This window comes from Canis lupus, chromosome 12, assembly GCF_011100685.1.
Source record: "Canis lupus familiaris isolate Mischka breed German Shepherd chromosome 12, alternate assembly UU_Cfam_GSD_1.0, whole genome shotgun sequence".
In the NCBI taxonomy this organism is placed as follows: Eukaryota; Metazoa; Chordata; class Mammalia; order Carnivora; family Canidae; genus Canis; species Canis lupus.
This window is the reverse complement of record NC_049233.1, coordinates 56,587,591-56,614,352: the sequence shown is the minus strand read 5'-3', so window position 1 is coordinate 56,614,352 and position 26,762 is coordinate 56,587,591. Positions and strand designations below refer to the sequence as shown.

The 26,762-nt window shown below is 35.5% G+C and overlaps 1 long non-coding RNA gene across 1 annotated transcript in view; it reads right to left on the bottom strand.

Moving 5' to 3' along the window:
• Positions 1 to 21,141, bottom strand: part of LOC119874222 — a 168,744-nt gene extending 147,603 nt beyond the window's left edge. The window contains exon 1 of the long non-coding RNA XR_005368050.1: positions 20,873 to 21,141. This is a non-coding gene — a long non-coding RNA (uncharacterized LOC119874222). The remainder of the gene's footprint in view (positions 1 to 20,872) is intronic.
• Positions 21,142 to 26,762: the final 5,621 nt, after the last annotated feature.

Here is a 26,762-nt window from a genome sequence, read left to right as displayed (position 1 = left end):
TATTTCTCCCTTTAGGTCCATTAGTACCTAGCGCTCCTTTGGTGGGTACATACATATTTATTTTTTTTAAAGATTTTATTTATTTATTCACGTTAGACATAGAGAGAGGGAGAGAGAGAGAGAGAGAGAGAGAGGCAGAGACACAGGCAGTGGGAGAAGCAGGCTCCATGCAGGGAGCCTGACGTGGGACTTGATCTGGAACTTCAGGATCGCTCCCTGGGCAAAAGGCAGGCGCTAAACCGCTGAGCCACCCAGGGATCCCCCAGCACATATATATTTATAAATATTCTTTATTCTTGCTGTATTTACCCCTTTATCATTATGTAATGTCCTTCTTTGTCTTTTATTACAGTCTTTGTTTTAAAGTCTATTTTCTCTGATATGAGTATAACTATACCAGCTTTCTTTTGGTGTCTATTTGCATAGAGTATTTTTTTCTATCCCTTTACTCTCAATCTCTTTGTGTTCTTGTTTCTTTGTGTGTGTGTGTGTGTGTGTGTGTGTGTGTTTTCTAATTTCTGACATGACTCACTTGTAGACAGCATAAAGATGGGTCTCATTTTCTTAACTATTCAGGCATTTTATGTATTTTGATTGGAGAACTTGGTCCATTTACATTTAAATAATTATTAATAGGTAAGTGCTTATTGCCATTTTGTTAATTGTTTTCTGGTCATTTTTGCAATTTCTCTCTAGTTTCTTCTTCTCTTTCTCTCTTCCGGTTCGGTGGTCTTCTTTAGTGTTAGATTCCTTTATCGCTTTCTTTTGTGTATTTACTGTAAGTTTTTGCTTTGTGGTTACTGTCAGGTTTGCACTTGATGTCTTGTGTAGATACTGGTTAGTTTTAAGTTGATATGAACTTAAACTGAATTGAACACATTGCAAAACTTTACATTTTTACTCCCTCATCTCACATTTTATAATTTTGATGTCATATTTTACATCTTTTAATTTCATGTTTCCCTTATCATTGTTTTAATTTTATTACTTTTTGCCTTTTAACCTTTATTTCTTCTTTATAAGTGACTGATTTGCTATCCTTATTTTATCTTTATCTTTTCCAGTGAGATTTTTACTTTTGAATTTTTTTTGTTATTAATTATTGCGATTTATTTTCAGTTTGAAGAAGTCCCTTTAATACTTCTTCTAAAATTGTAAAGCCAGTTTAGTGGTGATGAATTCCTTTAGTGTTTGCTTATCTGGAAAATTCTTAATCTCCCCTTCAATTGTTTTGTTTGTTTGTTTGTTTAGTTTCAGGTGTAGAACTTAGTGATTCATCACTTACAACCTCCAGTGCTCCCCATTATAAATGCTCTCCTTAACCCATCCCCCAACCCACCTCCTCTCCATCAACCCTCATTTCATTCTCTATAGTTGAGTCTGTTTTCTAATTTGCCTCTTTTTTCTTTTCCCATATATTCATCCATTTCCTAAATTCCACATATGAGTGAAATCATATGCTATTTGTCTTCTCTGACTGACTTATTTCGCTTAGTATAATATTCTCTACCTCCATCCATGTAGTTTCCTATGGCAAGATTTCATTCTTTTTCATGGCTAGTATTCCATTGTATTGCATGGATCTTCTTTATCCATTTGTCAGGTGACAGATATTTGGGCTCTTTCTATAATTTGGCTATTGTTGATAATTCTTCTATAAACATTGGGATACATATATCCCTTGAAAAGAGTATTTTTGTACCCTGTGGTTAAATACCTAGTACTGCAATTGCTGGATCATAGAGTAGTTCTATTTTTAAATTTTTGAGAAACCTCCATACTATTTTCCAGAGCAGCTGCACCAATTTGCATTCCCACCAACAGTGCAAGAGGGTTCTCCTTTTTCTACATCCTCACCAACACCTGTTGTTTCTTGTGCTGTTAATTTTAGCCATTCTGACTAATGTGAGGTGATATCTCCTTGTAGTTTTGATTTGTGTTACCCTGATTATGAGTGATGTTGATCATCTTTTCATGTGTCTGTTAGCCATGCAGATGTCTGCTTTGGAAAAATGTCTATTCAAGTCTTCTGCCTGTATTATTTGTTTTTTGGGTGTTGAGTTTGGTAATCTTTATGGATTTTAGATACTAACAATTTTTAGATATGTCATTTGCAAATATCTTCTCCCATTCCATAGGTTGCCTTTAGTTTGGTTTATTGTTTCCTTCCCTGTTCAATAATTTATCAGTTGCATATAACACCCAGTGCTCATCACATCATGCGTCCTCCTTAATGCTCTTTAATGCTGAATGATAACTCTGCTGGGCAGAGCATTCTTGGTTGGAAGGTTTTCCTTTCAGCACTATGAATATGTTATGCCACTCTCTTCTGGCCTATAAACTTTCTGCTAGACAATCTTCTAATAGTCTCTTGGATTTTCCCTGTAATGTAACAAGTTGTTTTCTTTTGCTGCCTTTAAGCTTATGTGTATGTACTTTAATTTTTACCATTTTAATTATAATATATCTTGGTATGGATCTCTTTGAGTTCCTCTTATTCAGGACCTTTTGGATTCCTGGACCTGTATGTCTGTTCTTTTCCCGGATTTAGGAAGTTTTCAGCCATTTTATTTCTTCAAATAATTTTTTCTGCCCCCTTTTCTCTCTCTTCTTCTGGAACCCCTATAATATGAATGTTATTCTGCTTGATGTGATCTCAAAGTTATCTCCACTTTTAAAGATTATTTTCTCTTTTTGCTTCTCTGTCTGGGTGAGTTCCTTTGTTTTGTCTCTCAGCTTGTTGATCTGTTCTTCCTTTGATCCAGTCTACTGGTGAATCCTTCTGGTATATTCGTCAGTTCAGTTATTGTATTCTTCAGCTCCATAACTTCCATTTGGTACTTTCTTATATTTCTCTTTTTAGAAGTTCTCATTTCATTTATTCTTTCTTCTCTCAAGTTCTCCAAAGTTCATAAATAGACATATTTATAATCATTACTTTGAACTCTTTATCAAGTATATTGCTTATCTCTGTTTTATTAAGATATTTTTTCTGGGATTTGGTTTTGTTCTTCTATTTGGAACACATTCATCTGTCTCCTCATTTTGCCTGTTTCTATATACTAGGCAAATAATCTACTTCTCCCAATTTTGAAGGAGTGGCTTCCTATAGAAGATGTTCCATGGAGCTCAAAAGTGCTATCACCCATGGCCACAGTACCAGGCACTCAAGGGGCATCTCTTGTCTGAGTTGTGTATGCTGCCTTCTCTGATGAGCCTGAAGCTGCAGCATGGAGGTGTGAAAGGCTTTCACTCAGCTAGGCTGTGGCAGGTGGCTGTAGCACGTGGAAGGATGCGACACTCAATGGGGCATACTCTTATGTGCTAACAGGTTAGAAGAAGAGTTCTAAAAGAGTATCTTCCAGCACTGGTATTAGAAAGTTAGAATGAGATTGCAAAAATGGTGCTCTGCAAAGTCTCTCCTTAGAAAAAGTTCCAGTGAGTTCTTGACTCACCAGCAGATGTTTTAAGATCAGAAAGTGGACTCTACATATGGTTTAGTTGCTTTCAAACTGGTGTTTTTACTTTGTGTCTTATAGCAAGTAAATGTGTACAGGAGCCTTCTAAGAGCACATTCTCTGTTTTTTATAGATCTCTAGATTTCCTAGATGTTATCCTGTTCGTTCTCAAAGCCAGGTATTTGGGGGGCTTATCTCTCCTATGAAGGATCTATAGGTTGAGTGTCTGATGTGTGTATATGCTCCTCACTTCTCAGGGTAAAGTTCCATACTTTCGATATCCCTCCAATTGTGGATCATTGTGCCTAAGGTGGATTTTGTTTTTGTTTGGTGAGAATGTATCACTCCAACTATTCATTTCCATGCTGTCCCTTTATTCTTTGTTGTGGAGGCTCTGTTCATCCAATTATTAGGTCTTTTTCAGAGGAAATTATTCTATGTGGAAGTATAAATTTGTTGTCCCTATAGAAGGAGGTGAGTGAAAATCTTCTGGCACCATCTTGAACCACTCTCCAAATACATCTGTTTTCTAATAGCCAAGTTAGTTATATAGAAGACAAAGTAAATTTTCCTATAAAACATTATAATTAATGTTGAGTTTTTGAACAAAAATAATATGAAACCTAAGAGTTTCAACTAAGATTTTACTAAAAAGTTAATGTACATGTGTTCTCTCTACTTCTCAAAAAATATTACTCTGTCATCAATTATGTTTAAATTCTGATAACAATTTTTAATATCAAAACATTGTTTGTTGGAAAGAGCTCATATAAGAAAATGTATAACATGTATAATAAATCTCCAATAATGTTAAATAAGCTGACCAATAGTACATGATGATTATCTCAGTAGGCCTTTGAAACAAAAGGAGATACATTAATATGCTCCACTAAGATTTTTTTTTTAAGATTTTACTTATTTATTAGAGACGGAGAGAGAGAGAGAGACAGGGAGAGACAGAGACAGAGACACAAGCAGAGGGAGAAGCAGGCTCCATGGAGGGAGCCAGACATAGGACTCGATTCCGGGTCTCCAGGATCATGCCCCGGCCGAAGGCAGCGCTAAAGTGCTAAGCCACCGGGGCTGCCCCCCACTAAGATTTTTAATCTAACAGAGAATACTAGAGTAGAAAGTAAAATATTTTAGTATGATTGATGACAGTTACTAGGGTATTAAGATTAGAAGTGACAATCTTGAAGCAATTAAATGTTTTAAAATTTAAAAACTAAGATTCAAAAATAAAAACCCACAGTTCAATAATTTGGTGAAGATAAATGAATATTTTTCCAGAGATGAGAATAAAGCAGCAAATACTTCATAAGAAAAATGTACTATTAATTCATCTGTGATCGCTCTTTCACCTAAAATTTTCACCTAAAAAATTTCTGCAATTTTTCCTTTTTACTAATAGCTTTTTGTTTTCAATTTAAGTATTTCTTTAACTTCACATGTGTTTTTAAGAAATCTGAATTGTAAACACTAACCACGTATTTTAAAACTTTCAGTTTGGTAGAATTTTTGAAAATCTAATTCAAATTTTCGAAACTATACCTATAGATACTATAAATTTTTAGCATCTTGATAGATCATTCAAAGCACAGCGATTTTTTACTTCCCAGGCACTAGAGATGTGGGAACCCATATTTATCAAAAATCTGCTCTATGTCAGCTACATTGCAAGGTTTTTAAATAGAATATCTCATATAATCCTTTCAAAAACAGCTGAAACAAATATTATTATTTCCAATTATAGATTCTGAGATTTAGAAATGTTAATACTTTCCCAAAATTCATAGAGTAAGGCAAAGCCAAGATGAAACTCATGAGAAAGGGATTCTGATCCCTTTTCACTCTATCAAACTGCCTTTCAATACTATGGAAGTGAAATCATCACCATTGAAGCACCTGACAATGTGTTGATGATCAAGTTTCCCAAAGTATTCACCTATACATTTCTGTACTTTAAAAATTACTATTTGCTTTTCTTTGATGGCTTATCAAAACTCCTACTCTTTTCAGGTAGCAATGGCAAAAGATTAGACTAAACAACATAGAAGTACGAATGACTAAATAATCAGATTTAAGTGTTTATCTCAGGTAGAGAATAAAATAGAATTTCAGTGCATGTGTAAAAGAGAGAGATTATTTCTTATAAATTCATATATACATACATACACACACCTTTAAGGGTGCTTTCCTTCTCCATCTTTGTATAGCCCTGTGTAAGAAACACTTTGCTAATAAGATTAGAGGGATAGATGTCCTTGATATGCATGTACTGACCTATCAAAGGGTCCCAGATCAATCCTTTGGGTTAAGCCATGGGCCCTTGTTAAAACCATGGCTATATTTATAATGAATGAGAAAATGTAGAAAGAAAATAATCGGTTGTTATGCAGCTGGGTTTTGATTCCCTATTGAATTATATCTTGAGTATAACAAGATAGTTAGACAGAAGTTTTTGAAAATTTATTATTACAAATATACATGTTCAATGATGCCACCCACATTTTGAAGAGTACATCATTAGGAAATATGAGCTAAGTGTCTATTTTCAAAACATTGGTAAAAATAATGGCTAAAACTGCTACAAGAGGATGCAAAACTAAAGGATAAAATGATCTTTTATATATACTCTTTGTATAAAAAATGAAAGGCAATATTGAGAGCTAATGTTTTACAGAACTTTATATGATGCCCTTAGTAAAGGTGGAAGAGGAAAATGACACCTAGAGGGAATAAGAAAAGGAATAAAACATAACAAATATAAAATAAATTCTGGAAAGTATACCACAATAACAAGAATTTGAAAATGCTTAAGACTTTGAAGGAGAAAAATAAGTAAAGCATTGCCTTAATTGTTTATGAAAATGCAAAAAAGCAAGAGAAAAACATCCATCTGCAGTGGGCCTGAAGAGGTGGAGAACGAGCAGGTTAGAAAAAATAAATCTTTCTAAAAGACATCCTTGCCACTATCCCCAACCCATTAGTACAACTATAGATCAGAAATGCTATAAGCAAATTATACTTTGCAAAATGTTAAAAAGGTTTTTACATTAAAATATATTTTCCCTATATACTCTAATATACTGTCTATATCAAGAGCAGCTATTACCTAAGGGTGACAGTGGCTGGGAAAGTAGCCCTACCTATATATTTCCACAGAAGACATTCTCACTGAGTGAGTTTCTTGCAACTCAGAGCTATTCAATCCAGCTCAAAACAGCTCTCCACTCTGACTTCAACAGCATCTTCATTTCTCCCCTTTTACTCCTATATCATTCTCAGTTCTTCAATTCCTGCCATCATCCCTGGTACCTTCAGCTCATATGATCAATTTATCCAGCAATCTAAACTTGTGATTCTTCTGCTAATCCCACTACATCTATGCTTATAGTAATTTGAATAAACTCCTAAGCACCATCACACCCAGGGTCTGGAAATGACTCTGACTGAAGTAATAATTTCCAAAATCCTACTCTTTCATTACAATTCTGCATCCTTTTTACTTTTCCTCTACATCATTTTCACTGCACAAGGGCTTCCCCCCATCAAGGTTTCCGGTTCCATACTACCACCCTTTTCTCCCAGGTCTTGGATTCTTTATTCTATATAACTGGCTGAGACCTCAAGATGCTCCAGTTCAACCTTTCCCACCCATTCACCCCAGACACTCCACCCAAGGATTCAGCTCAACACTTTCTCCGTTTTTACACCTGAGCTGCTTGTGGAACACATTACCTTTAAAATGTATTCCCCAAAAAAATAATAAAATAAAATAAAATAAAATAAAATAAAATAAAATAAAATAAAATAAAAAAATAAAATAAAATAAAAAAATAAAATAAAATAAAATAAAATAAAATAAAATAAAAAATTGTATTCCCTAACTTCAACCTGGCCCGGTAGGCTTTGGTCCTCTTTCATCAGTTTCAGTTGCTTCCTTTTCTTCAGAGTGCCTATTCAAAATATTCACTGTTATCCTCAAAAGCTTTACTAATGGGTGTGCCGGTACATGTTCAATAAACAGCTCTTTGAAAAAATGGAACAACAACAACAAAAAACGTAGTCTGTAGCATTTGCTGATTTTCAAGCTGCAAGTCCTCCCAGTGTGGATCATCTCAAGGCACTGTGTGCCATCACCGAACAGAGTGGGGAAGAAATGTATAGTAAACAGTGTATCTTTTGTGATATTTCTACCAGATACAAGTTTATATCTGATCTCAGACACAATAGATATAAATAACCTCAAGTGCATAGATAATAGTAAAATGTAAAAAAATAATTAGGAAGTGATAAATGTTGAATATTGCCTTTGTTTTAATGTAATTTAACTGTAAATTTATGTAATTTAGATTATAATAATGGGCGTGTTTAACAACTAGCTGGCAAAATTCCTGAAAATTTAGCAATTAGTTCTACGAGGCAGCACTAGCACATCATTGCTTCACTTGTAAATCTTCATGTCTCTTTGCCAATGACCCTGCCTCATACTTTACTGAGAAAACACTGTATGTGATTTCCTCAATTTCTTGTCCCCATATCTACAAATTTCTTTGCAATTTTACTCACTCTGACCTCATTCCCAGCTGTCTCAGAAGTGTCTTTTATTCAGCTTCAGATGGATTTTTTCACCTTATGATTTCCTCCCACTAACCTCAGAACTATGTGTTCTTGGCAATCCCTCTCTCTCCTGTATTTCTAAGTGTTCTCTCTCCTAGTTCCATCTGTATAAACATATTCAAGATTTCCCATCAATGAAATTAAAAACACCTTTTGACCCCTGACCTTATCTATGTCTACCTCTAGCCATCTGCATTTTTTATACCTGCCTATCATTATTACCAGAAATCCCATAGGAAGAATAGTGCTTATTAGCAGTTTTTATGTCCTCATTCTAGTATTTTGCTTTTTTTAAATAAAATTTTATGACATTATTATGAAAAAAGCATGAATCACCCCCAAAATGTCAAAATTCAAAGTTTTTTTTTAAGTTCTCAGACTGCTTTTTTTTTTTTTTATTCTTTCAGCATTTGATCCTGTTGTACCTTCCCCCTTAAGTTTTCTCTCTTCCTAATTGCTGCTTGGCCTTCGGCAATCTGCAAACCTATGAGAGAATGGGTAGGGCATCTTCCATGAACATCCCTACAAGAATGATCAACCTGGACCCTATGCCAGGAAGGATGGTGACCAGGATCACTAAATATTTGCTGTGATGGAGGCTGGGAGAGCTTTAGTCTTTCCAGATATAGGGAGTAGAGAAGCTCTGCCCTGTTACCTTGAGAGGAAATGACCATCTGGCAAACCAACTGGCTCCTATATCTATCTTCAGTAATTGGGTTGTTGCTGCTTATTGCATCCCAGCAGCTGGACCTGAGACCCAATGCCTAGAGAGAAGAAAAAAACACATCTAAGGGGGTTCAGAAGAATGCAGAGAATATTCAGAACATTCAAAACAGGTGACTCCTTTTGAAATAGATTTGAGGTGGAGTGGGGGCATCTGGGTGGCTCAGTGTCTGCTTTGGCTCAGGTTGTGATCCCGGGGTCTTGGGATTGAGTCCCACATTGGGCTTCCTGCAGGGAGCCTGCTTCTCCCTCTGCCTATGTCTCTTCCTCTCTCTCTGTGTGCCTTTCAAGAATACATTTTTTAAAAAAAGATTTGAGTTGGAGTGCAAAACACAGCTCTGGGTGCCTAGATGGCTCAGTCGGTTGTGTCTGTCTTCTGCCCAGGTCATAACCTAGGTACTAGGATGGAGTACTGCATTGGGCTCTCTGCTCACTGAGGAGCCTGTGTCTCCCTCTGCTGCTCCCCCTGCTTGTGCTCTCTTGCTTTGTCTGTCAAATATATAATTTTTTTAAAAAGCACAGCTTGAATAAAAAATAACATCACTCAAAGAGATTCAAATTTAATATTTACACACACACACACACACACACACACACACTGGACAAAGCATCTTTCCAAAATAACGATGATCTAAAATTAGCTCATTAGATTAATTTTCCTCCTCTAAACCCAGAAGAAGACTCAGAAGGAACAGGGATGGTGGTAGGTCCTGGAACCTAATTTAAGACTGTGAGAAACCCTGGGAAGATAAAAGGTATTTAAGATCTAGTACCAGAGTAAGCCAGTAACTTTAAATAAGTAGAGGACCACATGACACAGTTCACATGAATGGCAAACGCCAGAAAGATAACATTAAATGCTGCCCCAAACTAGAAAATAGGGTAATATTAAGTGTTGGTAGGAGGACAGATGCTGGTTTCAAGAACAATCTAGCAGTCTTTAGTGAAATCAAGTATTTAAAACCCAATGACCTATCAATCCTGCTTCTGAGTATATCAAGGCCTTAGGACATGGTTACACAGTTGTCCAGATTATGTGTCATGCAGTTCCAGTGATCATCTTTCCCACAGATGATTCAAATGTATACTAAATATGAAACATATGAAAGTACATAGTCCAAACAAATGTTAAGTTGTTAAATTAATAACTAGTTAAAAGAAAAAAATGAATGTGTAAAAAATCTTTTTATATAAATACATATAATTAATTGAAATAGATTGTTACATTCATTCTTAACAGAAAAGTGAAATACTGGGAATTCTTCATGTCAAATCTGTGTTTTCAGTAAAAGTCATCTATTGTGGCTGAAGTCTTTAAAATTGTATGGAGACAAAAAATGTTTTTAAATAGATACCTCGTTCATAAAATCATATCTTTTCTTATCTTGTTTTTTAAATTATTTTGTCTTAACCTGTCAGTGAGAATTTTTCCCCTGACCTCTCATAATTCAATATCTGGGATCCAGAAAAATGGCTGTTTCCATCTGTTTCATTCAGAGTGATCAATATTTAGTTAAGTTCATGCATAATAATGAAGATATATCTCCCAGAACGTGCTTTGTCAAATTTTGGTATATAATTTTGTCCAGGATCAGGACCTTGACAGAAGGGTATCTGCATTTTCATTTTATTTTACAAGGGATGTGGGAATGCTGACTATCTACTTTCTACTTTTTTCACCATCTTACTGCTTTGTAAAGGAAAGCATTCTGCCACAGTGAAATAGACATGTGTTTCAGAAAATTCTCCCTTTAGGCCCAAACATGGGCTAACTTCAATAAATGAAAGTGGCATAGTTTACAGAATTGGTTTCTCACTAAGTACTTGAGTTGAATCAGCTTTTTAGATGCCTTCAAATTTTTAAGGGAAGCAAAAGAAAAAGCATTCTTCCAAGCATCAAGAAAACACTTTACCACAGATAATTGTCCCATTTAATTTGCATTCCAATGCATACCAAACTGAAAAATAGCAATACTCAGAAGGCCAACCCGATGGAAGACTTCCCATCAAGTAATAAAATGATAGGTAATAAGAGGGAGGGGAAAGGGAGCTGGGAGAAATGGCTCAGTGGAGTCGATGGGTTGGTTGCAAATTTCCGAGTTCAAATTATCAGCCTTTCTTCCTGCCTCACTACTTGCTACCAGCAACTCTTCTGCCAGCAAGAGAAAAAAAAAGAAAGAAAAAAAAGGCAGAAAGAAAGAATTTTTAAAAAAAAATCCCAGACAGCCTAAGAAATCAGCCGACAAACCTCATTATTGATGGCGTCAGGTGGTAAATCAATGCCAGAGGAAAATCAATGTTAAAAATATTTTTTAGTGGTGCATACAGATGAAGGGCCTCAGCAGCATTTCTTGATGGAAACCACAAAAGTCTGCAGCCACCCCCGAGTCACCACTTCATAGGAGGCAAGAAATTATCTGGTGCTTTAGGGATACTAATTTGCCCCATATGATTTCCTGTGTTGTAGTATGTGTAACTGTTTTCTGTGAAAGGAACAGAAAACAAAAGAGATGGAGAGTCCACAGACAGTAAGATGTAATTTCTCAGTAGTGTTTTCCTTTTTAGGATACTTATTACATATATGGCTATTTAATAAGTTTAAAGATTGGAAATTTTAAGAGTTGGAAAGCATGCCCAAATTGAACAGCATGTCAGTTTTTCATTTGAAGAGAGTATATGAAAATAATTTTCATTGCATGGAAAGATAAAGCTCTAAAAATAATTCCATATCAAAGGATGCCTTTTAAGGAATGGGAAAACGATAGTGAAGCAATTTAGAAGAATCATCTTGATTTATAACCTATAGTACCAAAATACCCCTATACTACATAACAATTTTCTTTCTAAATCATAGACCAGCTGAGATCAGAGCACTCTTCCAGCCCGAAACTCATGGATCTTATGAAAAAGTCATAAGACTAAGATTAATCCTGGGTGAACTGGGGAGCTGGTGAAAGGGTAACACTAAAGTCAGGCTTACTCTGGTGCTAATGAAGCTTAGTTTAGACCCTCATTTATACAGTTATCTTCCAAGGTTCTGAGAGGAGCACTAAAATTTTATATATATAAAATTATGAAGTAATTTTCCTAAAGAGGGTCTCCCAAAGTTATAAACTTCAGGAGCCATAAAATTTGGACTTGCTCTTAGCTGCTACCCACTTGAAGTCTACAGAGATGGATATGTTCCTTAGTAGACAGAGGAGTACCTATTAATTGTATACTTATAGGGGAGAAAAACTATCTTCTTGAAATAGATTATATGACTTTCACCAAGGAGAGAGAATGCAGAACCTCCCTTCAAGGGAAAAATAGTACAGAACTCCTAACAAGATTTTATTTGCCCTCTTAGAAGAAATGAAGTACAGTGTAACAGGTATTATTGTGGGTAATTTATAAACCACGTATATTTTTATTTGCATTAATATTATTTAAAAAATCATATTATACATAGCTTCTTTCCACATACTGATTTGCAGTGAAATTCCAAAGTTGTCTTTAAGGTTGTGATGAGCCAGGAAGCCTTTGTCCTTCCCAGAGACAATCTCAGATGAACAAGACTAGAAAAGGCAGTGATAGAAACTTAAAGCAGGAAAATAAGCTGATCAAGTCCACATGTAGGTAAGAAGACAGAAATGAAGAGATGAAGTAAGATCAGAGTGGCTAAAAACTTTAAAGCCAACAGGCATACTTTTTTCTAGTGCCTCATAGTCAAATCAACCCATCATGAAACCCTATTGGCTCTTACTCTAAAATATTTCCAGATCATTTTCTTTTGTCCCCTTTTCCACCACTACCACCCAAGCCATTATTCTTTCTTGTCTGATTGTTCAGCTATCTCCTGACTATCCTCCCTAATTCTATCCTTCACCTCTCCCACACTCCTGCTTATTCTCTGCATAGCAGTCAAGAGTGATCCTTTTAAAATAGAAGTCAGATCACATCATTTTCTTCTGCTCAGACTAAAATGTAATTCTAAAAATAGCCCACAAGGTCCTTGATAATCTGCATTTCTTACCTCACTCTTCTATCATCTTTCTATCTTATTTTTTACTTCTTTCTCCCTTGATTACTCTGCTCCAGCAATACTGGCCTTGCTTCACCCTTAACATATCAGGCACACGTTTCTACCTCAAGGCCTTCCTACTTGCTGTTCTCTCTAGATATCACATGGGTCATTTCCTTCTTTTTTTCAGGTTTGGCTCACATGTTATCTTTTAACCAACACCTACTTTGGCCATCATATCTAAAATGACAGGTTTCCCTTCAACATTGTTTATTTCTCTGGATTTATTTTTCACATTAGCATTTATTACCCTTGAACTGTATATTTTATTTTATTTTTGCTCATTGTCTGCTACTTCACACTACATGTGAGGACTATATGGGAAAAGCATTTTGTCTTTTGCTTATTGCTCAATTCCCAGTGCCTAGAATGGGTCAGGCACTTAGTAACCATTCAATAAGTACTCCTTGAAGGAATGAATACATTAATGAGTGATTGAGCAGAACAATTCATGTGGGACTCTCAATTAGCTTCCTACTGTCCTTAATATAACTTAAACTCTTTTGCAAAACATTGAAAGTCCTTCCAAATGCATTCTCAACTGATTTTTCCAGACTCATTGCTTACCATTCCCCCTGTATACTCTGCCAACCATTCAGGAAAAACTACCTATCCATTATATCCTTAACACTCCAGGTACTTTCATGCCTCATTCTCCTGTTCACACTGTGCTATCTCCTTGGAAAGTCTCTTTTTATCTTTTCTTCATTCTTTCCTTAGCTAATTCCTGTACATCTCTAGAGACCTAATTCCAATGCCTTTTTCCTCTGTGTAGTCGTCTGTGACTCTCCTAGACAAAATTAATTAATCCCTGCACAGTGCTTCCAGAGTAGATTTTCTGTGTCTCTTTTAAAACAATCAAATTATATCACAGTTATTTATAACCTCAGCATGAAATACAGTGTCTGACACATAATAAATATTTGCTGAATAAATCAATATCTAAGAGCTCTATCCTTCTAGGCCCAAAATATCAGTTTAATCCATAGTGTTTTGCCACTGATTTCTTACCCATCTGGCTATAACCATATTACTTTCATGGTTATTGATAATTAATATCCATTAAGCACCTGTCACATGCCTGACACTGTTTCAAACATTTTACAAATAATATTTTATGTCATTATCATAAGTGCTTTCTTTACAAGTCCTGCTGAGGAAACTGAGTCATCATAGGGTTGAGAAAAGTTGAAGAAACTGAGACATTATATAGTTAAAGGTCTGCTTCCTGAAAATGTGCTCTTATCTGTGAAGCCAAAGCCTCTCCCAGAGAAATGGTTTATCCTGAAAGTCTGTGCTAAGTAAGGAACTACTCAAATATACAACATCTTTCACTTTCTGAGTGTCATTAGTAGAGCATATCTTCACAAGGCATATAAACCTCATTAGATTAAAGAATATTAGACTAAATCATGGTCCATTGACAATATTTGAGCGATACTCCAAAATGTGTATAAATTCAGGAAGATTTATGGAATTAACCAATGAAGCACTAGATATTTTAATAAATGATAAGAGAATGGAAAAAAGTGTTACCCTGTAAGTAGAAATTTTCATACAAGTAATTCTCCCTCCTACACAAAAAGAATTAGCTCCAAAGTTAGAGTGAGGATTTATCAGTGTACTCATCCAAGCCTCTTACTATCCATCATCACTTAGCTGCCCTCAATGATCTTAAGTAACCTTTTAAAGAGAAAGTTAAAAAATGAAACCCATACATGAAAAGGACTGATGTATTTGTGAGGGACTACTCCTACAAGGGAGTTGTAGAATAAAAGGGGAACTTATCACTTATATTTAATATTTCCATAACACTCCTAGTTTTTTCTTTTTAACACTCCTAGTTTTTAATACCATTTTAAGAAGCAGCAAAATCAGATTTTAAAAAGTTAGTTGGGAATTCTACTTTCCAGTTTGCCATGGACTAAAATTATCTCTCTATCCAAACAACAAATATAAAGTTGATCAAACTGAAAAATCAGTCTCCCAAAATTGGAGAGACAGAGATGAATCACAACCTATTAGAGCAAAAACCTCTGCAGAACACAGTACCAGGACAGGAAAACCTAAACTTTAAATTGACAAATTGCTGTAAACTCAGTGTGAATAAGCCTGAGAGTTCAAAACTCCGAGGGGATCTAGTCCTAAGAAAGCCCCCCAACTTTGTGAGTTTTACCTCTAGGAAGTCTACTAGGTCCTTATAGTAAATATTAGAGAAAACTCCTCTTTACTTTCTGGCATGGGGAAGGAAAATGAATCATTTTGAAATATGTCAGAGTATTCTGTTCTTCACAAGGCCCACTCTCAAAATAAAATAAATAAAATGAAATGAAATGAAATGAAATAAAATAAAATAAAATAAAATAAAATAAAATAAAATAAAATAAATAAAAACCTGTTTCCTAAGATCACAAATTATTGGGATTTTTTTTTCCCCAGAGCCTAATCAACCTGGGCAAAGGGAAATGCCCAACTCCAGCCCATTTTAGCCAACCTGTCTCACCTAATGGTACAGGAAAACTGAGAAGCACTTATGAAGTTCGCAGGCCAAAGACATAGGCTCACTAATCATAGAACTGTGGAACATTTTACCAACACATTACTAAAGGTCTATTTATTGAAGTTCCTTTACATTAAGGCATAATAAAAGGCAAAAAACCCATGTAGTTTGAAAAGACAGATCAAACATCATAAATGACTCAGATATGGCAGGGGTATAAGACACAGATTGGAAATTAAAACAGGTATGATTAGTATGTTTAAAGATCTTAATGGATAAAGTAGAGAGCATGCAAGAATAGATAGGCAATGTAAGCAGAAAGATGGAAATTATAAAAAAGAATTTAAAAAGAAATGTTAGAGATAAAAAAACACTATAACAGAAATGAAGAATAACTTTGATGAGCTCCATTGTAGACTATACATGGAGAAAAAAGAATCTCTAATCTTAAGGATATTTCTTTTTTTATATAAATTTATTTTTTATTGGTATTCAATTTGCCAACATATAGAATAACACCCAGTGCTCATCCCATCAAGTGCCCCTCTCAGTGCCCGTCACCCAGTCACCCCCACACCCCGCCCACCTCCCCTTCCCCCACCCCTAGTTCATTTCCCAGAGTTAGGAGTCTTAAGGATATTTCAATAGAGACATCCAAGACTGAAAAGTAAGGAGAAAAAAGAATGAAAAAAGAACAGAATATCCAAGGACTGTAGAACAACCTTAAAATATGTAACATGCACATATTGAGAATCCGACATGGAGAATAAAGAGAAAAGGAACAGAAGAAATATCTGAGGCAATAATTACTGAGATTTTCCCCCAGATTAAATGTTAGACACCGAACTATAGAAATGGGAAGCTCACAGAACATCAAGAGGATAAATGCCGAAGAAACTTCACATAGACACATAATAACAAACTCCAGGAACTCAAAAATTAAAAAACACTTGAAAGAAGCAGAAGACTAAGCCACCTTACCTACAGAGAAGCTAAGATAAGAATTGTATGTGGCTTCACCTCAGATACTATGCAAGCAAGGAGAATGAAATATCTAAAGTGTTGAGAGAAAAGACAATCCCACCAACCTACAATTCTGTACTCTAGGAAATTATCTTTCAAAAGTGAAGGATAAATATTTTCTAAGACAAACGAAAATTGAGAAAATTATTGCCAATAGATCTGCCTTGCAAGAAATGTAAAAAAAAAAAAACAGTTCTTCAGAGAGAAGGAAAACTATAACTTATACGTCAGAAACTTAAAAAAAAAAGATTGTAAAGAAAGGAAGAGCATCAGAGAAGGAATAAATGAAAGTAAAATAAAAGCACTTATTTCTCAAGTCCTTAACTGTTTTAACAGATAAATTTTGTTTAATAAAAGCAACAATGTGTTTCCATGTGTGCATGTATATAGCTAAATATACTGTGTATATTGACCATTAACCAACACAAGGGTTAGAGGTACCAACCTCTATGCATTCAAAATTCCATGTGTAACTTTTGACTCCTCAAAAACTTAACTAATAACTTATTATTGACTAGAAGACTTACCAATAACAAAAAGTTATTTAACATGCATTTTGCATGTGACAAGTTTTATATACTGTATTCTTACAGTAAATAGGCTAGAGAGAAGAAAATACTATTTAAAAATACCTAAGTAAGAGAAAAAAACACTTACAGTACTGTACTGTAAAACGTCCAAGTATAAGCAGCCTCCTGTGTTCAAACCTATGTTGTTCAAGGGTCAACCGTGTGTGTGTGTGTGTGTGTGTGTATGTATGTATACACAACACATACATACTACATATGATATAGTATTATTTGAGAGTGAATGTGGATTATTTGTAAAGGTATGCTACAAACTGTAAGTGAACCACCAAAAAAAGTTTTTAAAAAAGTACAACTGATTGTCTGAAAAGGAGAGAAAATTTAATCATTTCAAATGCTTATTTAAAAGCACGAAAGTCAGAAAAAGAATAGAAGACAAAAATAGGAGGAAAGAACAAGGGCAACAAATAAAAAGTAGTAACAAAATATGTAGATATTATTCCAACTATATCTACTACCACTCTAAAGTTCAATGGTCTAAATACACTAATGAAGGACAAAATATTCAGAATGGATCTAAAAACTAGATCCAATGATATATTTTCTATAGGAAACCCACTTTATTTATTTATTTATTTATTTATTTATTTATTTATTTATTTATTTTTTATTGGAGTTCAATTTGCCAACATATAGCATATCACCCAGTGCTCATCCCATCAAGTGCCCCCCTGGAAAACCACTTTAAATGTAGAAACATATCTATTTCAAGTAAATGAATGGAGATACGCTAATTTTACCACTAATCAAAAGAACGCAGGTATAGTTACATTACCTTCTGACCAAACAAAGATTTCAGAGCAAAAATAAAAGTTATCAGAGATAAAGAGGAGCATTAAATAATGATAACAGGGGGTCAACAGTAAAGACATAATAATCTTAAACATTTATGTCTCAAAATATGTGAGAGCTTCAAAATGCATGAGACAAAAACTGACAGAATTTTAAGGAGAAATAAATGAATTCACTATCATGGCTGGAGACTTTAACACCTTTCTATCACTTCTAAATAACACAGGGGTCAAAGAAGATCAAGATAAATTACTAAATATTGAGAACCAAATGAACATGAAAATACAACCTATCAAAATTTGTCGGATGCAGTGAAAACAGAATTTAAAGGGAATCATAGCATGAATGCATATATTAGAAAAGTACTAAGATCTAAAATCAACACTAAGCTTCCAATTTAGGAAACTAAAAAAAGAAGAGCAAATTAATTCTCAAAAAGGAATAAGAAAAAAATAAAAATTAGAATAAATTAATAAAATTGAAAAGAAGAAATCAATGGAGAAAATCAATAAAACCAAAAGTTGGTAAAATCAATAATTTAATTTTGGATAACCTCTAGCCAGGATAACCAGGAAAAAAGAGAAGAAACAAATTACGAGTATCAGAAAGGAAAGGGAGCTATGACTATTGATCCTATTATATTAAAAGAATAATAAAGGAATATTATGAACAACTCTATGTTCAAATTCAAAAACCAAAATGAAATTAGACCCATTCTTTGAAAGACACAATCTGCCAAAACCCACACAGGAAGAAATAACAAAGTGAATAGGCCTAAATTAGTTAAAGAAATTGAATCAATAATCAATAGCCTTCCCAAACAGAAATCATGAGGCCCAGATGGGTCCACTGGTGAATTCTACAAAGATATTAAAGAAGAAATTATACTGATTCCCTACAATCTCTTCCAGAAGAAAAAACAAAGAGAATACTTTTAACTCATTCTATGAGGCTAGCATTACTCTAATGACAGAATTAGAGAATGACATTACAAGGAAAGAAAACCACAAACTGTATTATTTGTGAGCACAGATACAAATTCCTCACAAAATATTGACAAATCAAATTCAGTAATGTATAATGAGAATTATATACCACAACCAAGCTGGATTTATCCCAGGCATGCAAGCCTGAATCAACATTCAACAATCAATTCATGTATTCCATCACATCAACAAGCTAAAGAAGAGGGTGTCTCAGTTGGTTAAACATTTGCCTTAGGCTCAGGTGATCCCAGAGTCCTGGGATAAAGCCCGCATCAGCTCTCTGATTAGCAGGGATCCTGCTTCTTCCCCTCCTGCTCCTCTTGCTTGTGCTCTCACTCTCTCTCTTGTCAAATAAATAGATAGATAGATAGATAGATAGATAATAAATTATTTAAAAGAAAACAAGCTAAAGAAGAAAAATCACATGATAAGATCAACAGATACAGAAAAAGAATTTGACAAAGTGCAATATGCATTCATGATAAAAACTTTCAGCAAACTAGAAACAGAGGGAAGCTTTTTCAATTTGATAATATCTACAAGAAACCTACAGCTAAAAAACAAACAAAACAAAACAAAAAACCTACAGCTAACAAAATACTTAGTGGTGAGAAATTCAAAGCTTTCCCATTAAGATCAGAAATAGGACAAGGATGTTCTTTCTCAAAACTCCTTTTCAATATCAGGACTGGAGGTACTAGTTGATACAATAAGATGAGAAAAGGAAATAAAAGGTATACCAATTGAAAAGGCTGAAATAAAACTGTGTATTTTTACAGATGATATGATCTCTATGTAGAAAATCTGGAACAATTAAGAAAAGACCTGGAAGTAAAGAGTTATAATAGCAAGATTGTAGGATACAAAAGTCATTTTCTTTCTTCTATACCAGCAATGAACAAGTGAGATTTGAAATTGAAAACACAATACCATTTATATTAGCAACCCTCAAAATAAAATATTTAGGTATAAATCTAACAGAATCTGTACAAGACCTATTTATGGAAAACTACAGAATTCTGATGAAAGAAATTGAAGTAACTAAACAATGGAGCAAAATTCCATGTTCATGAAGATTGACTACAGGCAAGATGCCAGTTCTTTCTAACTTGATCTACAGATTCAACAATTCCAATTAAAATCCGGGAAAGTTATTTGGTGGAAATCAACAAACTAATTCTAAATTTTATGGGCAGATAAAAACCCAGAATGGACAATACAACATTGAAGGACAAGAACTAAGCCAGAAGACTGATACTACCTAACTTCAAAACTTACTATAAGCCTTCAGTAATTAAGACAGTGTTTTATCAAATGAAAGAACAGACAAATAGATTAATGGCACTGCATGAAGAGCCCAGTAATAGACCCACATAAGTACAGTCAACTTTACAAAGGAGAAAAGGCAGTACAATGACAGTCTGAGCAAAGACAGTCTTTTGAACAATGGTGCTGGAACAATGAGAAATCCACATGTAAAAAATTGAGTCTAAAAATAGACCTATACCTTTTACAAAAATTAAACTCAAGTTGGATCATAGACCTATTGTAAAATGTAAAACTACAAAATTCCTACAACAGGAGAAAACCTCAATAACCTCAGGTTTGGTGATGATTTTAGATACAGCACTAAAGGAATGATCCGTGAAAGAAGGAACTGATAAGCTTGACCTAATTAGATTTAAAACTTCTACTTTGGAATATGCACTATCAACGGAATAAGAAGACAAGCCACAGATTGGGAAAAAACATTTGTAAAGCACATTTCTGATAAAGGACTGTTATGCAAAATATACAAATGGCCCTTAAATTCAACAATAAGAAAACAACCAACCTGACTTAAAAATGTGTCAGACCTGAATAGACACCTACCAAAGAAGGTAATACTGATGGCAAATAAGCATATGAAAACATTTTCCACATTACATGTATTTAAACAATGATCTACTACTACGCATCTATTAGAATGGCCAAAATATAAAGCGTCAACAATATCAAATGCTAATGTAGATACGGAGCAACAGAAATTTTCATTCATTGCTGATGGGAATGTAAAATAATACAGCCACTAAGGAAGACATTTTGGAAACGTCTTACAAAATTAGATCTGATCTTACCATATGATCCTCGAGGAGGACAAGGACTGGAGGCCAGCCATCACGATTAAGCAGATCTTGTTAGGAATGCAGGAGCTGCTACATGAACCACACATCCAGGACCCAGCTCAAGCAGAGGCCTACACGATTCACTGCCAAAACAGAGTGGAGTAGAGAAGAGGGTTCGAGCACCAGCCAAGAAGTTCGCACCTTCATAAGTGGCAACCGCGCGGCAGCGTAAGAAGGAAGGGACTGGTTTGGCAAGAGCTTGTCTACAACGTTTTTGCAAATCTAACGTTGCTCTGTGCAACTACTATCACCTGGGAGGGTGGGCGGGGGCCACGGTCCATTTCCGCCACTGGCACGCGGTCCGCGACTCGCTGAGCTGCCCGGTTTTTCATGCAGGGTCTCTTCCTTCAGTCTTTTGTATTTTTCATCGTCATGTAAAACTTGCTTTTATTTTAATGTTGAGGTCAGTATTTCAACTGCTGCAAAATCATAAACTTCTATACTTCGATGAGCCCCTAGGAGCTCGTTTCCCTTGCTCGCGGATGCAGACGTGCTTCCCACCCACGTGCAGAGCTGCGCAGCCCCCGCCGGCCCCTCCCGCCTCACTCCTCGCCCCCGCAGACCCCGGGTTGTGGTGCTTCTGAGCCTCAGGTCCGGAGGCAGCCGGCGTCTCATTCCCGCATCACTTCCTTTGTGTTTATATGACAGACTGAATCGTGTGCTTCATTTAGTGATGTGGTTTGATAGCTGAATTGGCCAGAGTTGCGCACCTGATACATCATTTCTGAGTTCACCATTTTTTCCTCCAAGATCTTATTTATTTATTGGAGAGAGAGAGAGAGAGAGAGAGCGTGCAAGCACGTAAGCTGGCAGAGGAGCAGAGGGAGAGGAGAAGCAGGCTCCCCTCTGAGCAGGGAGCCGAAACGGGCTTGATCCCAGGACCCTGGGATCATGGCCTGAGCCAAAGGCAGGCAGACGTTCAACCAACTGAGCCACCTAGGTGCCCCTGACATCACCATTTTAATGTTTATTTTGTATTGTCAGAATGGGTCTGTTTGAGACCCATCTTATTACCTTGTACAAAGTCCATATAGAAAGCATCCTCAAAAAATGGCTGTTTATTTTTAATGTATTTGGTGACTTTAATCATGACTGAAAATAAAAGTAATATAAATATGAATATAATATGAATTATGAAGGAATAGCATCCATATTTTTCTTTTAAGGATTGTGAAGGAAAATTGGACGTTAGGCTTTATATACCCTGTCTAAAAAAAAAAAAAAAAAAGGGGGGGGGGAATCCCTGGGTGGCGCAGCAGGTTTGGCACCTGCCTTTGGCCCAGGGCGCGATCCTGGAGACCCAGGATCGAGTCCCCCGTCGGGCTCCCGGTGCATGGAGCCTGCTTCTCCCTCTGTCTCTGCCTCTCTCTCTCTCTTTCTCTCTGTGACTATCATAAATTAAAAAAAAAAAAATTAAATCTCACCTAGCTAGCCTTAACTGACCATTCCCCGGGGCAGATGACCACAAAAGAGACATACACGTGCCATCCAAAGCACTTTGCACAAAGCTTGGAGCAGAGAATAGACCCAATTCGATCCTTGCAAACTGAAATAGAGGAAGGTTAGATCAAAAAGAAGAAAAAAAAAAAAAAAAAAAAAGCATGATATTGTGCTTTTTGAAAAAAAGCATGAATTGCGGTCCTCAGCATTTACCCAAAGAAGTTGAAAACTTATGTCCGCACAAAAACCTGCATATAGATGTTTATAGCAGCTTTATCTGTTATTGCTAAAACCGGAGGCAACCATGATGTCCTTAAGCAGGTAAGCGTGTATATAATTGAGGTACATCCAGACAATGGAATATTATTCAGTGCTAAAAAAGGAATGAGCTATATCAAGCCAAAAAAAGATACAGAAGAAACCTGAATACATATTGCTAAGTGAAAGAGGTCAATTTGAAAATGCAAATATTTTATGATTCCAACTATATGACACATCCTGGAAAAGGCACAACTTCAGAGACAGTAAAATGATGTTGGGGAAGGTCATTGAAAAGACATGATCGCCAGTTGACTCTCAGGTAGGTAGACCCAAGCAATTAGAAGCTCCTCATCCCACCCTCTGTCTTTGAAATGCCAGTTCTGCTGGACTTTCCAATGCTGAGAGGCTGCTCCAAGGACATAACCTTGAAATACTGATGTGGTGTTGAGAACACTTAGATGGTATATGTGACTGAACCCTATTAATATTTGGCAGGTTGGTGCAGGGATCCATTCATCTTGCTGCTGCCCAAGACAAGCCTTATATGTAAGTTCCTTTGCTTATTAAAACTGCCACCTTACCAGGCTGGACTGGCCTGCCTCTTTCTTCACACTTTCCCGTACCCCCATGTATGGAGGTGATTTCAGACTATCAGGGTGCTCTGGAGATAATTGTAAACTATCAAAGATTAGCAGTGCCAGTGATTAGATGTCAGGGAGGGGTAGTGATTGGACAAAGCAGAGAGAATTTTTAGGGCAGTGAACCTGCTCTGTATTATTCTGAAATGGTGGGTACACATCATACATTTTTCAAAACTCATAGAAATGTATGACATCAAACATGCACTCTAATGTAAGCTGTGGACCTGGGTGATAGTGTTATATAGAGATATGCCCATTGATTGTAGGAAATATTCACTCTGGTGGAAGGTTTTGACATTAATATAGGCTGTCCATATGTTGCAGGGTGGATGGAAGGTATATAGAAATCTCTGCACTTTCCACTTGATTTTTCTCTGAACCTTAAACTGCTCTAAAAACAGTCTATTTTTTTAAAAAAAAGCTCTCCAGTGCCAGTTTTTATCAATAAAATTTAGTTTTACTTTATAACTAACTACTCATTTAAAAATAATCAAAAGAAAAGGCTAGAAGTTTTAAAGTCTATCTTCCTATATCCATTAATTCATACTTTTATTAAGTCTTTTATTTAGGAACAAATCTTTTTTACAGTAACTGTACTTAGGTGTTGCCCTCTTTGACCCAGAACTTTTTCTGTCTCCCTCTTTGTTTTGAGTTTGCCAAGAGACATTTAAATAAATTGGATTGTACAGAGAGCATTTTTAAAAGTGAGAGAAAAATCCTTTGCCTCTTTTCAATCTCTGTTAGAGTGGCTTTAAAAAAATGTTAGTTATAGGATGAAGGCAAAACTTGTCTATCTTTCAAATTCTTAGCTGTTGAAAAGATAAAATTTTAGATCCCTCTTAACGGTACACAATGACTGAGCAGCACCTCTCTGGGGTATATGGATTTTGGATTATGCCATAAAAGATGACTTTTCCTTGATTGAGGTGAAAGGTGGAACTAACCTAGGAGATGAACTCATGGGTAATTCTATAGATAAACACTTTCAGAGTAGAACTGTAAATGTAATTTTCTGATGAAAATCCAGGCTTTTTTTAAAGCCTTCCAATCAAAAGTCATCTGAAAACTTCTGGAAAATGAATCTGGAAGATTGAGAAGAATTGCAGGAGATTTAGGAGGAACACAGGTACTGGAAAAGATTTAGAATTATTCTCCAATAGATTTATCCCTGCCTGTCTTTACCAATCTGGCTTACATAGTGCCTCAGAGAAATATTTCCAATCCATTATAGTGAACTAGAAGCTAGTGTTAAGCATGACTCAGGTCAAAGTACTAAGCCCAAAATGTGGTCTACACTCCTTTGTGGTAGAATTTGGATTTAAACACTTGGCTTTTGGAACATTTGTGGTTACCATGTTTTAAAATATCTAGTGAGACAGATTTGTTTTTAGTAAATGATATTTGATTTGTAAATGTTGTAGATACCACCTCCTCAACCACCTCCACCACCAGCACCTGAATTTTTTTTTTTTTAAGTCAGATAAAGGCATAGGTAAGTAAGAGTTTTTCTGAAGGGAGTCCATGGTGGCCCAAATGCAAAAGTGATATTTCTTCTACTGTTTCTCTAAGTGTAGAACTCATTCCCATTCCCTCCATATAACATCAGTTGCCGTAAAAATAAAAGTGAAAAGAGTCTTTTGGCAATTAAACACTTACATACATACTACTATATAGCAAAACAATATTGAAATCAGTTTTTCATTTCATCCCCTAAGGGATCCAATCCACTGCATTTTGAAAAAATCTTCACTCTCAAATTGGAAAGCTACTTACAGAAGAGTGCAAGAATTATAAGGGATTAAAATTGGTCACGATGAGAGCTAATGGATGTCTATAAAAATTTCCTTTGACTTCTCTAGATCCAATTAGGACATCCCTAGTGATCCTGAAGGCAGTGGATCAGACCACAAAATATCCAGTTAGTTCTGGATATGTGTTGTTGGCTAAATGTAACATGATTTCTTGCTCTTCAACAATACTTTATACAATATTATTATTTTTTCTCCATATTGATTGTTTTCCCAGCTATGGCATACCCCGCTCATTCTTGTTTACATTTACTAAAAGAGGTATCGCTGAAGCTTTTAGAAGTCGTATCATCTTAGAAAGTCTAGAGATGATTTCTGGTCATCTCTGGTCACAGCGGACTCATTAACATTCCTGATCTGATAATGATCTGAAAGGATCCCTATAGCTTGTATTCTATAGCTGGCATTTCTCTGCTGCTTTTGATTTGCACTATTAACTGTGCCAATTAACGTGATTATGGAATATATAAGGAATCATATAAACTAAACATCAAAATGTAAAAGATTATGCCTTTAATAAGTGAATACTTTAGGAAAATATGCAATGTACATTTTGATAGCAACTTCATCAAGAAAACACATTTCAATATTATTTTTGTTTACTTTAAGTTGTCAGTCATTAAAATTCATTAATGATTATAAAATCATTTACCAGTCCAACCAGACTCCCAAGATTTTCACTGGGGAAAAGAAAAAATATATCTGCAAGCTCCTACGATAGGGAAATCTCATTTGCAAAGCAGCCTGAGAAATGTTTATTTGGTGAGACTGATTAAAAGCATTATTAAATATTCATCAACTCCTCCATTTCATTCCTTCCTCTTCTTTTATTCTGCTAGCAACACTGACAGATAAGGTCCTATAGTCTAACACTTACATAATCAAATGCAGGCAGAAGTATACCTAACTTCATAACCACCAAGAAAGACATTCAGAAAGCAGGAATGGAGACTAACAGCTTGAAGTTCTTTTTTTATTTTTTATGGACGAGGTACTAAAACAAAAATAAATCTTATATTGCATGATAGAGCACTTCCTTTTGTTTGAACAGGAAATATTTATTGCCTCAAGTATGAAGTTTTGGATTCTTTTATTTTTGTTTAATTTTTTTCTATCCATTTTACGGCAGACACTGAGATCATATAGGTGTGACTAAAGAATTACATCGTCAGTTCCCTTCCAACAAGGTGACCACTCTGCAAGAACTCCAATTCTCAGAAACAGTGACTCATATCCTGATCAAGCACATTAAAGGTCATCTAAGTAATGCCAGGAAAGGATGTGGCTCCCTGCCAAGCCTTCTCTTCCCAGTTTTTAAGTGAAAACAATGGTCATGTTTCAAATGAGTAGATACAGTCTTATTTACAAACTTCACTGTTTTAGCTAGCCATAGGATTAATATTACAAATGAAGTATCCTGAACTAGTTCAGTAGCGCCTGGAACATCAAAGATTGAGATTTGTGACAAATAGTCACAGCACTGAAGTTGGATGGGCGTCTGGTTTGACGCGGGTCTAGAAGCAAAAAAAAAAAAAATTATTATATTATACAATAATCATATTCTAATGCTTATTGTAACATTTCCTGAATTGAATGACAAGAGTAGAATATCATTAACAAGGCTGTACAATTTAACACGGCAACACTCTTGAAAAGAAAAGAACATTGGCTTTTGTCATAATTCCATTAACT